The sequence below is a fragment of the Capsicum annuum genome, chromosome 4 (assembly GCF_002878395.1).
Source record: "Capsicum annuum cultivar UCD-10X-F1 chromosome 4, UCD10Xv1.1, whole genome shotgun sequence".
NCBI lineage: Eukaryota > Viridiplantae > Streptophyta > Magnoliopsida > Solanales > Solanaceae > Capsicum > Capsicum annuum.
This window is the reverse complement of record NC_061114.1, coordinates 158071296-158087565: the sequence shown is the minus strand read 5'-3', so window position 1 is coordinate 158087565 and position 16270 is coordinate 158071296.

Below are 16270 nucleotides of genomic sequence, written 5' to 3'. Positions count from 1 at the left end.
TTCAAATAGTATTTCATAAAAAAATCTGTAAGACCCCATAAAATCCCAAGATCAACTAAGTCTTTTAAACTTGCTAAGGGGTCCCAAACTTAGAAAATATTAGCTAAGTATTCAGACTTAGTAACATTTTGGCTTTCATAAGTTGGCAACTTTATTTCACAACTCTTATGACCTTAAATTATCGATCTTTAGATTGATTCACTATCAGGAATGTCAGAAGGTGTTCTCAGACGAGCTTCATATTTTTTGAATCTCATTTGGGAATCCAAAATAGTGAATTGATGCGATCTCAATGTTGTGCATCATCCATCACATTGATAAATATTTTTCCTTGGCTCCCAGTGGCAATTTTTAGTAATATGATGCAAATTCGATATGGCATATTGGATATCACATTGATGCCAATGACACGGTGCATCGTCCTGTGTATCAGTAATCTGATTTTTAGTTATTAAAATTCATGTCCTTGGGGGGTATTTGGGTCTTTTCCCTACACCTATTCATCCCTAAAACATGACATTCATCCTTTATTGAGCAAAATATACTTAATTTCTCTCAAATTACTCAAGAACAAGAACCCTAGGTGCTTTAATTTCAAGGCCAAGGATTGAGATTTCCACCATTGTTCTTCTCGAATTTAGCAACAAAGGTATGTTAAGTGTACATCCAAGGGTTCCCTTCAACCCTTGGAGTTCAAGAACCCCCTTTTAACTGCAAGTTTATGAGTTTGATGAAGTTCAAGGTTGAATTAGAATGTGTTTATGATTACCATGTTAATGGGGTTTCAAGTTCATGATTTACTACAATATTCATATGGAATTAATTGATATATGTACAGTATCATGCGAAACCATGTTGAAACCCTTGAAGTTGTAAATATGGAATTGAACTATGATGCTTACATGTTGTTTTAGTATCATGTGCATAGATTATGTCCTTGAACTATTTGATGAATTGTTTATGTGATTTGAATAGTGAAATTATATCATGTCAACATATATTCAAGTTCATTTCATGCAAGTGTTTGCTAGAATATCCTAAACGAATATACGATGACTAAGTACTTAGCAATCATGTTTCAAGATTCTGCCATGTCGTCTAATTTATACTATCGAGTTCTGGGGGTATTAAATACCCATAAATTTAGTTGTTTACCTAGATCCATGGTCAGTCACAAGATAGTATTAGTCATGTCACGATTGGTAGAATTCAGTCAGTTATAAAACTCAGGAAAATTCAGTAGTATTCATAAATCAGTCACAGTATCCAATTCAAACCTCAGTAGTACTAAGTCAGTTAATTGAATTTAGTAATATTCTATCAGTCCATGGAACCCAGTGAACTCAGTTCAGTTTAGTTATATAGTACGATTAGAATAGTTCAGTCCAACCTAGAATAGTCTATAATCCAGTCCAGTGTTTATTTAGTTGGGAGTAGGATTCAACACCTAGTGAATGCATGGATGGGGATTCACCAGCCAGTCGAGGGTGTGATCCTTAGAAGGAGTCCTTGTGTTCCAAAACTTTGTAGCCATTATAGGTTAAGACATCAACCTGCCAGCTATGGGTTGATAAGGTGATCTACCTTTCAGTAGAAGGTACCACCATTCTTATTCAGAGCACCTGCCAAATGAGGGTGACTCAATTTGTCTTTACCCATGGCACGGTACTTACACACTTTTAGTTAGGGTTACAGGTTGGACCTTAATTAGTTTAGAGAGGGTCATGTTGGTTAGATAATTACTTCCTATAGTCTCAGTTTTAGTTCTAGTCTAAGTAAATAACTCTAGTCAGTTCTACAAAACATCAAGACTGTCACATATAGTCACTCAGCTCAGAACAAAACTTAGTATAACTCTACATAATAAAGGTTGTCAGATAAAGTCACTCAACTATCAGTAATTCAGTATCAGTAGGCTCAGATATTAGTTAATTAGTATTTAGATTTTGTATTCAAGTGTTATGACGATCTTATTTAGAGTTTATGTATTCACGCATGTACTCTCATTCAGTTACATTCACGTTATTCAGTCAGTATTGTTTATGCATATCAACCCATGCATTTCATCCTACCTCACTTTGCATACCAGTACAGTCAAAGTACTAATGCATACCTTTCTTTAGCGGTATGATGTTTTATATCATAGGTTCAGATGCGTCGACTCTCAATCATACATAGCAGTTCAGATATTCAGCTGACAGAGTTAGTGGTGAGTCCTCTTAGTTTGAGTACATGATGATTATTTTAGTAGTTCAGCTTATTTCAGTAGTTCAAAGTTATTTCAGTAGTAGTTCATCTTATTTAAGTAGTTCAACTTCAGTATTTCAACTCCATATTTTAGAAGTTTAGAAGCATTTTTAGACTAGTGTATTTTTGAACAGATGTATCAGATTTGGTATTTGTTATACCGTATTTAGTTTTATTACAGCATTGAACCTTATGGCATGTTTTTTGCCTAATTTCTGTATATTACAGTATTGATATTTAGTTATTGGAACAGGTACTAGTCATGGCTTAGCTTGTGGTCCTTCGGGATTATGAGCACCATGAAGCATCCAGGGTACAGAATTAGGGCGTTACAAACTTGGTATAAGATCCTAAGGTTCAATAGAGTCATAGGAAGTCTTAAAGCCACATCTAGTAGAATCTTGTGCATGGGTGTATAGCGCACCACACTTATGGATAGAAGGTTATGAGGTGTTTTAGGAAAAATTTCCCTTCTTTTAGTATTCATGTTGTCCGTTAAAAAAATATGCCTCCAAAGAGGACTAGGGTAAGAGGAATGAAAGACCAGCCAGAACCCCAGCCCATCCAGCCAGATCCTCCGGATGAACACATCTCCTACAATAAATTTAGACCAACTTTCACCACCCTGGATCATTCTGTGGTAGCCCAGAATGAGCGCCCAACTGTTGTTCTACTCGATCCAGTGGCCAATACTACTGCAGCCAGGATTTGGGATTTCACCCGAATGAACCCTCCATTTTTTATTGGGTCTAAGTCAGATAAGGACCCTCAGAAGTTTCTTGATTAGGTGTAGAAAGATATAGATACTATGGGGTGATTGTTGTTGATAGCGATGAGTTGGCCGCATATCAGTTGTAGGATGTGGCCCACTCATGGTTCAAATAGTGGAAAGCAAAAAGGGCCACAGATGTAGGGCCCATAGAATGGGTGAATTTTGCCATTGCTTTTCTAGATAGGTTCTTCCCATTAGAGTTGAGGAAAGCAAAGGTTTAGGAGTTTATAAATTTGAAGTAGGGCAACATGACAGTGAAAGAGTATTCTTTCAAGTTTACTCAGTTAGCTAGATATGCTCCTCATGTGGTGGCAGATATCTAATCCAGGATGAGTATGTTTTTGTCAGGGTGTCTAGCAGTATGGTGAAGTAATAGAGGACCGTAATGCTAATTAAAGAGATAGACATATCCAGGCTCATGGTCCATGCTAAGTTGATAGAGGAGGCTAAGAATAGAAAGAAGGAGAAAGAGAATAAGAGAGCAAGAATAGGTAGTTTCAACTTCGCTCAACCAAGTTAGAGGGTAAGAATCATTCTCAGTTTCACCCGAAATCCTCATTTCCAGCTATATCCTCAACTAGTGCTCTAATGCCAAAATTCAAAAATAGCAATAGAGATAGGGCACCAAGACCTAAACTCCCTAGTAGTTTCAGCAGCACCTAAACCAATCTTCTTTGTTAAAAATGTGGCAGAAGTAATTAGGGTATCTGCAGAGCGGGTAAAGATGTGTGTTTCGGGTGTGGCAAGCTAGGCTATAGAGTTAGAGGTTGTCTCTATTCAGGTTCTCAGGGTTAGTATTACCATCTCCCAGCTCAGTCCGATCGATTGAATCAGCAGGGTGCCACTTCCATTGCCACCAGTGGGTAGCGCCCAAACACACTCTATGCTTTTCAGTCCCGACAAGATTAGAAAAGTCCTCCTGATGTGGTCATTGGTACATTACACGATTTCCATTACATGTTTATGCTTTTCTAGATCTAGGACGTTTGTTGTCTTTTGTTACTCTATATATAGCCATTGATTTCAGAGTCAGTCTTAAAATTCTAGTAGAGCCTTTCTTAGTCTCTACCCCAGTTGGTAAATCTATCATAGCCCTATGGGTATATAGGATCTGTCTAGTTATGATATCTCAGAAAGTAATATCAACAAACTTAGTCGAATTAGAGATGACTGATTTTGATAAATTCTCAGCATGATTAGCTTCATTCCTGCTATGCCTCAATCGACTAAAAAAATAAAATTGTCAAGTTCTAGTTTCTAATTTAGCTCGTCCTAGAATTGAGGGGTAGTACTTCAGTATTTAGGGTCAGTTTGTTTCTTACCTTCAGGTGAGAAAAATGATATCTCAGGGATGTGTCTACTATCTCGTTCGAGTCCAGGACTCTAGTTCAGATACCTCTACTCTTGAATTATTGTTAGACTCATGTGAATTCCTAGATTTGTTTCCCGAAGATCTTCCTGGAGTTTCTCCCGAAAGGGAAATTGACTTCGGAATAGACCTTCTTCCAGATAATTAGCCCATATCTATTCCACCATAGAGAATGGCTCCAAAAGAACTTAGAGAATTAAAAGAAAAGTTAAAAGATCCCTACATAAGTAATTTATCATACCCAATATGTCCTTGTAGAGCGCAACAGTTTTATTCATGCATAAGAAAGATAGTTCTCTTAGAATGTGTATTTATTACAATCAGCTAAATAACGTCACCATCAAGAATAAGTATCCCCTTCCCAGAAACGATGACTTGTTTGTTAAACTTAAGGGTGCCAGTTACTTCTCAAAGATAGACTTTAGATCGGGCTATCATCATCTCAGAGTCAAAGAATGTGACATCCCAAAAATAGCCTTCAGAACCCAGTATGGCCACTTCAAATTCTTAGTCATATCCTTTGGTCTTACAATACCCCTGCAACCTTCATGGACTTAATGAACCATGTGTTCAAGCAGTACTTAGATATGTTCATCATAGTCTTTGTGGATGACATTCTTGTCTACTTTCGTAGTTAGCATGATCATGCAGACCATCTCAAACTAGTATTGAAAACTCTCAAAAACTATTTGTTATTCACCAAATTCAGTAAGTGTAAATTTTTGCTAAGGCCAGTAGCCTTCCTTGGCCATATCATTTTTAGTGATGGAATTAGAGTTGATCCCCAAAAAACCAAAGCAGAGAGAAACTGGCCTAGATCTTCTCTTAATCAGATATCAAGAGTTTCTTGGGATTGGCTACCTATTATTGATGGTTTATTGAGGGATTTTTATCTATTGCATCCCCTAAGTCTAGATTGACGCATAAGAAAGTCAAATTCCAGTGGTCAAATTCTTGTGAAAAGAATTTTTAGGAGTTGAAGATTCGACTTACTACAACTCCTATTTTGAACCTGCCAGATGGTTTGAATGACTTTGTTATGTATTGCAATACTTTTAGAGTCGGTTTGGGTGTGATTTATTGCAGAGAGGAAAGGTCATAGCCTACACCTCTAGATAGGTCAAGCCCCATGAAAAGAACTATCTTACTTATGACCTTGAGTTAGCAGCAGTTATGTTTGCCTTAATGATTTAGAGGCTGTTTTTGTATGGTGTCCAAGTTGATATGCCACAGACCATAAGAGCTTACAGTATGTGTTCACTTAGAAAGACCTAAACCTTCATCGGAAAAGATGGTTAGAGTTGTTGAAATTCTACCCCATGAGCATTCTATATCATCCGGTAAAACCAATGTAGTGGCTTATGCTCTCAGTAGGATGTCTATGGGCAGTGTTGTGCATGCAGAGGATGGTAAGAAGAAGTTATCTCAGGAAGTTTATCAGCTTGCCCACCTAGGTGTTCACTTAGGTTATTTAGTAGAAGGTAGTATATGGGTGCAGAGTATTTCAAAATTGTCCCTGGTTTCTGAGGTCAAGGAAAAGCAGGATAAGGATCCTAGTCTAGCTAAGTTAAAGGAATCAATCAGAGATCAGAAGGTCGAGGTTTTCTCCTAAGGAGGAGATAGTGTGTTCCGCTTCTAGGGTCATCTATGTTTGCAAGGTATAGATGACTTGAGACATCAAATTCTTGTAGAAGGGCATGGTGCAGGCTACTCTATTCATCCAGGGGACAATCAGATGTACCAAGATTTGTAGGAGATCTATTAGTGGATAGGGATAAAGAAAGATATTGTAGAGTTTGTGGTTAAGTACTCAATATGTCGGTAGGTTAAGATGGAGCATTAGAAGATAGCATGGGTCCATCTAGGAGATCAGTACTCCCACCTAGAAATGGGAAGAAGTGAATATGGACTTTGTGATGGGTTTGCCTAATACTCGTCGCCAGTTTAATTCAGGTCATTGTAGATAGGATGACCAAATCATCTCATTTCCTACCAGTCCATAGCTCTTATTCAGTCGAGGATTACGCTAAACTCTATATCAGAGAGTTGGCCAGGTTGTATGGTGTTCCATTGTCTATTATCTTAGATAGAGGTACCCAATTCACCTCTCATTTCTGGAAGGCATTCCAAAAGGTCTTGGTTCCTGAGTTCACCTTTGTATAGCCTTTTATCCCTAGACATATGGTAAGGTAGAAAGGACCATCTAGACTTTAGAGGATATGTTGTGAGCGTGTGCGATTGACTTTAAAGGCAGTTGGGATAACCACTTTCCTTTGATTCAGTTTGCATATAACAAAAGCTATTATTCCAGCATTCAGATAGCTCCATTTAAAGTACTTTATGAAAATAGGTGTAGATCTCCTATTTGTTAGTTTGAAGTGGGTGAGGTCATAGTGGTAAGGCCTAACTTGGTATTTGATACCTTAGAAAAAGTTCAGTTGATCAGGGAAAGGCTTAAGACAACTCAAGGCCGACAGAAATCATACGTAGATGTGCCCAAAAAAGATCTCGAGTTTGAGATTGGGGATTTTTTGTATTTGAAAAACACTTCTATGAAAGGAGTGAAGATGTTTTGCAAGAAGGGAAAACTTAGTCCCCAATATGTCAGTCCTTATCGAATTCTCAACCATTTTGGAAAGGTAGCTTAGTACCTCTAGATTAGTTCATAATAGTGTAATTTTTTCCACTACTAAATCATCAAATACTTTATGGTCACAGGAGGTACCAATAGCATATGTAAAAGATCCCTTCTCAGCCTCGCGAGTTGGCACCCTCACTTAATGATGTCTGACTTAGCATCTCCAAACCTACCTCCCAGCATAGTCTCATAAAAGCTCCTTCTGATATGGTGTCTGCCATTGCTCTAGAGCTGATGGTCAAGGCTTGGTAAGATATCGCCAGTAAGCTCATCCCTAATAACTAATGATTGGGAACCATGCTTATCTTCTTCTTAAACCTGAACCATGTGTTGTATATTGATGCTGACTACAGCTACTTGAAATTATAAATCTCTTTCTTAAGCAGAAAAATCCTTGATTAAGGAAAGAACCAATTCAAGAATTTCCTGCAAAACTCATTCTATATAGTAGTAGGGCTACTTTGTAGTTCCCTTAACCATAAATATGATTCTCCTATAAGTGAGAAGGGGAACAACCTCAGTCTGAGTGCTTCCTGATTGACTTTTGGATTTGTATATAAACTGCAGATCCAAATGATATTGGTACATATATTCTGACTGCCGCTGCTTGAAATTATAAATCTCCTTCTTAAGATGCAATATCCTTGATAGAGGAAAGAACCATTTCAATAATTTCCTGCGCAACTCATTCCATATAGTGGTAGGGCATCTTTGCAGTGCCCCTAACCATAAATATGTTTCTGCTGTAAGTGAGAATTGGAAAAACCTCAATCTGAGTACTTCCTAATTCACCCATGGATTTGTATATAAACTACAGATTTCGATGAAATCAATAAGGTGCATGTTTGCATCATCTGTAGGGAGACCTACAAAGACACCCTTTATCTTTAAAAGTTGGATCATTGCACTCATGATGTCAAACTTGATGCTGGGGGGTAAAATAGGAGATATTATGGCTCCAATCTCTATTAGATCAACATACCCAAGTCATATTTATCATCTATACATGTTTTCACATACTAATATGATAGGATTACTAAAACATTGGCACCTCTAGATCTATTCTGATTCCCACATAGAGCTGGTCAACTGTTTGATACTTGTCTCTGCTCAACTAACTCTATCTCCCTAGCTACCCGCTGAGCTTTTTCCACTGACAACCTGTCAGCTTTATCTTGAGCTAATATCTCACTAGTCTATTAATCAATAATATCCTATATTCATTCATGAGACGGGGGAGGTACAACGTTACGAACCCCTTCAGGAAGTTCATCTCTTTTCTGCTCAGACATCTTACTAGGTGTTTGTAGGATCCTTTAAGGATTTAGATTTAGTGGGATTAAGGGATTGCCTTTAATCCATGTTCTAGGAATTCACCAGCGTATTCGTAACTAAGAACAAAAAAAAATAAAATTACAACAACTTCAACTCATAAATCAACATTGTCTTCCTTGACAACACCGCCAAAATTTTGATGATGTCTAAACTATACCTTCTCTTAGAAGATGATATAGTAGCTGTCAAAATATAGTAACCCAAAAAACATTGGGGTCAAAGCTCAAGGGAACATGTGGAATTATGGATCTCAGTAGTTGTAGTCATCGGGCAGAATTGGAAAAGTAAATAGGGGTTTTTATGTAGTAATATCAAGCAAGTAACTTTATTAACTTTGGTTGTAATTAGTTATAGGTGAACACTAGAAGTTTGTTCCCTCTAAATTCTCAACTCTGTAGGATTATCGTGCTTTATTGAACCAACCCGATACTTTGTAAGCAGAATTGATAATTATATACCTTCTATAGTCTTTTAGACGAGCTGAAGGATTTCACCCTTTACCTTTTGAATCTTAGGATGTTGCCTTACTAACCTTTATATTGATCCCAATTAACTATTACCTTTTGAGACTCTAGTTATTAGATAAAATCTAACCATCTTACAAATATAGAATCTAGAAGTGATGATCAATAATGAAACTCCAAATTCCTATTTTCTTTATCTTCTCCTACTCACTACTCTTTTGGAGTAAGCAACAATATCTAGGTGGGATACTAATATGTGCACCCATTAAGAAAACTATTATAATGAAGTTAAATCATGGTATGCATGGGATCAGTTCATAATGGCAACACTTTTCTTACTTTATCAATCTGCTAGGGTTTGCACAAACCTAGCTATGAGTTTTAGCTGCTCATGCATGTGAAAAAATCAATAACATTCATAATCAAAATCACAGATTAAATCACAAAGATAAAAATTAATAAAAACACACAAACTTAACTAAATCAATCAAATGAAGCCAATACAAAAGAATCCCAAGATCAAAATCGTATCTTGGAATCAAAATATGTTTGTAAGTATCTAAAGTGTGTAACTCCTACTAAAAACACATAAATAGTATTTATAGTACATGAGGAAACCCTTAAATCAAATACCGATCAAAACAGGAGAAAACAGAGTTGGTGGCCACTTGTTGTCTACACTTGTGCCCTGAACCTGGGTGCAGGTAGTACCTATTGTAAGTAGGTTGAGTGCAGGCACAGGGCGGACATACCAGATAAAAAATCTAGCAAGTCAGCTCTCGACATTTAGGACTTTTGGAACTTTTTTTTCCTACGTGCGGTCTATAGGTCATACTTGCGGTCCACATGTTGACTTAATAAGTGCCAGGATTCATATTTTCAACTCTTCTTCAATTCTCGAATATACTTTGATCACGAACAAGCCGAAAAGTGCTCCAAATATCCATAATTACTCCAAAAAGTAGCCAAAAAATATATTTTTCATTTTTTTTAAAGAACTTACCAACCAAAATGTGATTTCCTACCAAACATACCCAAAATGCATTAAATCTAATAAAATAACCTTAAAAACTCACATATTTTCCTCGTTTTAAGGATCGAAAGTGCTATATTTGTATAGCACATTGGTACTGCATCCTCATGTAGTTAAAGTGTGATGTCTTCCAGCATGTTGATCGAATTCAACCAACTCTTTAAGAGATTCATGATATGGTTTAAGCCATGACAATACTAGATTAAATGCCTCAAAGATTCCTACATTGCAATGGTATTCATGATGCATCATTCAGTAGGAATCAATAACATTGAAGTCTAAGCTTAGCTACATGTTTCACTCCTTTAGAAATTTCCTGTTTAAATATTCTCTTGAAGATGAATACTATGAAGCACAACGCATCATCTTCCAGCAGAAAAAATGCATTCTAAAAGATATTTGGCTAAGTAAATGCAGAAAATAGAACTACACTAATAATCATCCCCACTGGGATGAATTCAAATGTGTAGCAAAATATTATTAGGCACCATATGAAAGTATGAGAGATGAAGTTACTAATGCCATAAAGAGCATACGGCTGAAGGCTCCCCTATGGGAATGTGAAGATTCATCTGATAGAAAGAGTTACATCACTAGATCACTGAAAAGAAGATTGGAAGGATGAGAAAGCCTCTGGAATAAGCTCAACATCGACTGGTGGATGGAAGAAAGATATGCGGGTTTATCACCAACCCCATTCAACACTTCCCAAAAGATGACACTAGATTACATGTGCAAGAAGTTACCATTTACCACAATCTATATGGAATTACCATTAAGTTGATTTAGATTCTGGAGTTTATCATGAAACCCATTAAATTGGGTTACCCTCTTTACCGCAAAACCCTTTTAATTAGGTTTCCCTCTCAGATGGGTTTGCCTACTAGCTGCTTATCCAGTTGCTCAGTGGAGACCTACTTGCAAGGAGCTTACATGCTGCTTATTCACCTGCTTCATAAGCTGCTCAGTCACCTGCTTGCACATGATGTCACATGCCAACAATATATATTTATTTTGTTTTATAAGGCCCATCATATGTTAGTGGGGCCTGACATGATTAAAATTAGTTTTATATATCTCTTAGAAATATGTGCAAAATATAAGGCTTATCTAGTCCGAGCATATAGTTCTTATCTCGTACAAATAGGATAAAGTTGTAATATTTTATTCCTAGTTTATCTGTACTTTAAGCTTATCTAGAGATTTCTTCTCCTATAAAAAGAATCATCGGTCATTAATTTGAGATCATCGGACACTCCACCTAAAAACATCTCTTGTTATGTTTTTTTATCAATAAAAATGTTTGTTGGCTAAATTATCTCTCTTACTTCTCTCTTAAGGAATCACTTCGGCAAGTATATTTGTTCTGATTAGAATACATCTCTAAGTCCTTTCCATATTTATGAAATGAAATTAGTTTGGTCTTCACAATAGCTTTCATTTTTTTTTCTTTTATGAACATGTAGATCTGAGGTATCACATAGTACACTTTTCTTCCAAGGACTTTTGAGGGTGCTAAAGTCGATGGGAGAGTTTCTAAAAGTTTGTGTATTTTATATACAAAACAATTGGATTTGTGCTAAAATACTAATGATTTCATGTGTTCAAATACTGGCAAAGTCAAGCCATCCTATTGAGAGTAGAGAAGCCTTTATTCATGGAAACCATCATTAAGTAGATGCATAACCCCATTCATATGAACGCTGTTGTTTGTTTATGAAATCTTTGATTTCGTACAGCATGCCACCATATGGAGGTAAAACAACCCATCTTGTTAGAAATATTAGAGACAATGGTCTGTGGTGTCGATGAGAGCTTTGATTTCATATGGCATACTGCCTACATAGGCTTGAAACTGCTTTTCAAGTTGGAAAGTTTTATGCTCTATTGTTAATTTCCTAGTTCATATTACCTGTAGTGTCTGTGCCCCATTGTCGATAGTCTATTTTGTATCAAAGCCAGCATCACTCCACGAGGGAGTTAGGATGCAAGTGTTTCACAAAATATTTGCTACTGTTATTTGTAAGAGAGCCAACTTTCATTTTTTGTCTTAACGTTTACCATGTTCTTATCCATAAAAGTGTCTATAGTAGTTCTTTTCCTATTATTAAAGCCAAAGTCCAATAAATATTTGCGTCAATTCATAGTCTTTCCAATCCCATAGTCCTTAGTTTTCATTTATTATAGCCAAAGTCTTGAACATAATCGAGTTATAGTTGCTATCATAGATTTTAGAACAAATATGTCATAAAGTTTTTTCCTTAGATCTTTAGCACAAATATAGAATCTTTATAGTTCGAAAAAATAGAAATATATATCTATCTCAGAATCTTTACCGTCTTCTTCAAGTATGTCTAGTCCATGTAATCATTTGCTAGACTACATATATCTCATAACCTCAGTAAAACTTTGCCATGTAAATATGTCTACCTATACGAAGTGGAGGTGTTACCACCAAAATAATAAATATCCACCATATATCTGCCTCTACTAAACCCTTACTCAGCCTTTGCAAAGAAGACATGTAACCCCTGATTGCTAATTCTTTCTTTGGTACAACAAAACCAAAAAAAGTTAAAGAATACATTGTTATGTCAAAACCTCATCAATATCCTATTCTTGCAACTCAAGAGGAATAGTTCATCACTCTGGAGATGCCAGAAGATTGTATACGATAGTGGAAAATCCAAGGCTTCACTAAAATTCATTTTGGTGTTGTTAGGGTCACGTTAACATATCACAAAGGAAAAGGCCAGACATTAGTGGCATGTTTTTCCCTTCTTGAAACTAGGTAAAATGAATATGCAAATTTTGGTAAATCAGAAATCACACTAAATGTTAGGACAATCTTTGTCATAATATTTTAAAAGATCAACTTGTCCCTCTCTGATTTGTATCTAACAAAGGCATTGAAGTTCCAAGTTTAGATTCTTGGAGCCTTGCAGGCTAGAGATGCCATCCAGGAAACTTTCCACTACTAGTTAGCTTAGCGGATCCAGAACCATGCCTTGGATATATCCCTTCCAACAACAACAACATATCCAGTGTATTCCCACCTAGTGGGGTCTGGGGAGGGTAGAGTGTACGCAGACAATACCACTACCTCAAGAGAAGTAGAGTGGCTATTTTTGATAGACCCCCGACTTAGGACTAATAACAGTATAACAAATACATAAAGTAAGCAGATACAAACTAGTATGGTACACAAAACAAACTAACAGTATAACAAACACAAAAGATAAGTGCATAATAAATTAGTACGGGATGCAAAAAATCCAACACCACTAACCCCAAAAACTACAACCCCAACCCTATGAACCAGAAAATCCATACCCAAAGGAGCACTCCCTTATTACTACTGCCCTGCTCCCACCCCCTAACCCTCTACCCTAATCTACATCCTCCACACATTCCAATCAAGCGTCATGTTCTCTATAAGCTATAATTGCTCCATATCATGCCTAATCACCTCCCTCCAATATTTCTTCAGTCTATCTCTAGCCCGCCTAAAACCATCCATAGCCAGAGTCTCACACCTCCACACTGGAGCATCAGGACCCCTCCTCATCACATCCAAAAACCAACGTAGATTTACTTTTCGCAACTTATCCTCCACCGAGGCAACTCCCACCTTCTCCCAAATAATCTTATTCTTCACCCTATCTTTCCTGGTATGTCCACATATTCATCACAACATTCATATCTCCGCCACCTTTATCTTTTCAATATGGGAGTTCTTCACTAGCCAACACCCCGCTCCATACAGCATAGCCATCCAGACTACCACTCTGTAGAATTTACCTTTAAGCTTCGGGGGCATACTCTTATCACAAAGGAATCCCAAAGCAAGCCTCCACTTTAATCACTCTTCCCCAATACGATGCGTGACATCCTCGTCAATCTCACTATTACCTTGAATTATAGACCCTAAATACTTGAAACTCTCCCTCTTCTGGATGGCCTTAGAGTCTAGCTTCACAACCACTCTATCTTTTTGCGACATATTATTGAACTTACACTCCAAGTACTCCATTTTTGTTCTTCTTAACTAAAAACTTTTAGATTCAAGTGTTTGTCTCCAAATCTCATACCTATCATTAACTCTACCCCAAGTCTCATTGATCAAAACCACATTATCTGTAAATAACAGATACCAAGGCACTTCCTCTTGAATATGTCGCGTCAAAACATCCATCACCAAGGAAAATAGAAATGGGCTAAGAGTTGATCCTTTGTGCAACCCTATCAAAACTGTGAAGTGCTCCGAATCTCTACATTCCGTCCTCACAGAGTCTTCGTACCATCATACATATCCTAAATTGACTTAATGTATGCTAGGGGCACCCCTTTAGCCTCCAAGCACCTCCACAGAATCTTCCTAGGAACTCCGTCGTATGCCTTCTTTAGATCAATAAACACCATATGCAAGTCCTTCTTCCTCTCTCAAAATTGCTCCACTAATCTCCTCACAAGGTGAATGGGCTCAGTGGTCAAGTGACCAGGCATGAAACCAAAATGATTCGCAAAGATCGTCACGATCCTCCTCATCCTCAACTCTACCACCTTTTCCCAAACATTCATAGTATGACTCAACAACTTAATATCTCTATAGTTGTTACAATATTGAATGTCTCCCTTGTTCTTATACACTGGAATAATCGTGCTCTACCTCGACGCTTCAGGTTTCTTAGTAGCTCTAAAAATAATGTTAAACAACCTTGTCAACCACTCAGACTTGCCCCGTTAATGCTTCTCCAACAGTCTACTGGAATCTCGTCTGGCCCCATCACCCTACCCCGCCGCATCCTGCGAATAGCTCCATTTACCTCCTCAACCTTGATACACCTAAAATAATTACAATATATCTATTCCAGGTGGAAAAAATACATTGTTCCTAAACATATATTCCACCAATAGAACTATTTTATATACAAAAATCCCAAGACAAATACCCAAATATGAACTTGTCAAAGCACTCCCAAATTCATGGGTCATAAACTATGATAGGTTGAGAGACCATCCTCAACCTCTCAAGTCTACGAAACCAACCTTCATGAAAAAAGCGACAACACTTTCACCATCAGTTTTGGCCACTCAAATATAAAAAAGCCTCGAAAAATTACCTTTTGTATCCATATGTACAAACCTTCTGTTGACCTTCCATGCATTGGTAACCCTAAAATTCTATTTTGGTTTCTAGGCAGCTACATGCGAGAGCATGACTGGATTTAGTCCTTCAATCCTGAGGGTCCTTATAATATGTTGAGCAAATGTCCGATCTCAGGGCACTGCCCATAGAGAAGTAATTGCAATTATAAGAGGATCCTAAAGGATACCTCAACGATACCAAATAAAACCACCCAAACCAAAAATAAGCTTGTACCTAATATGATCATGATATCCCCTACAGCCACTAGTCACTCAGATGAGTTCCCACCAAAAAAACCATTTGAAAAGGATAAACTGAGCTACACTCTAAAAATACACACAAAAAATGTTATCCTGGCAACACAAGAGAAGATGACTGTCAACGACACAGAATTAAATCTCAACTAGCAATCAAAAAAAATGTCAAGTACCAAAACAAGATGCTATCCAACATCAACCAAACTCTTAAGAATGTTTCTCACATATAAACTAAGTTGGCAAACAAATTCAAAGAAATGAAAAAAAGAGTAGAACAAGCATCTACTAAGCATGATGGATTTAATAGCCAGTTGGAACTCAGACTTCAATCCATACAATACGATATACGTCCACTAAGAAACTCCCTATCTTATTTATTTGACCAATAAATAAAAGAAGTTTCCTCTCTAAAACAACACATCCAACACCTGAAACATGATATCTACTATCGTTAGAAAATCCACAGCTTTTCACCAATGCCAACCTTATTCCTTATGTCGCCACAAATATTCTCTCACCAAAGATGAGCCACATCTTTCCCACAACCTCTTCAGGAAACCATATGCCCATGCCATTCTGTCAAAAGCCTCAAAACAAAAAATAGTTTGACATTGCTGAGTTTTATAGGAAAGAAAAGATGCCATTACTGCTAAAAAAAGTCGATACAACTCAAAAGAAGTCCACAAGTAAAATGGAATATGATAAAGTGGGCATAGTTAAAGGAACAATTATAATCTCGGATCATAACATCCCTTTCCAGGTGGTAACTTGATAATCCATATATTAAAAGTGCAATATGATGACAACGAAAGAAATACCTTGCAAAAAGATGGCCTTCTTAATCATAGTTGTTATCATCACATCATGATCCAAACATTGAATCGATCCAGTAAGTTCCCATATTATTATGGATTGAAATCAATGACAGCCTATTTTTAGATCCATAAGCCACAGCTAATCCTAATCAAGTAGAAAAATATCCTAAATATAAGGAAGATAATGTAAT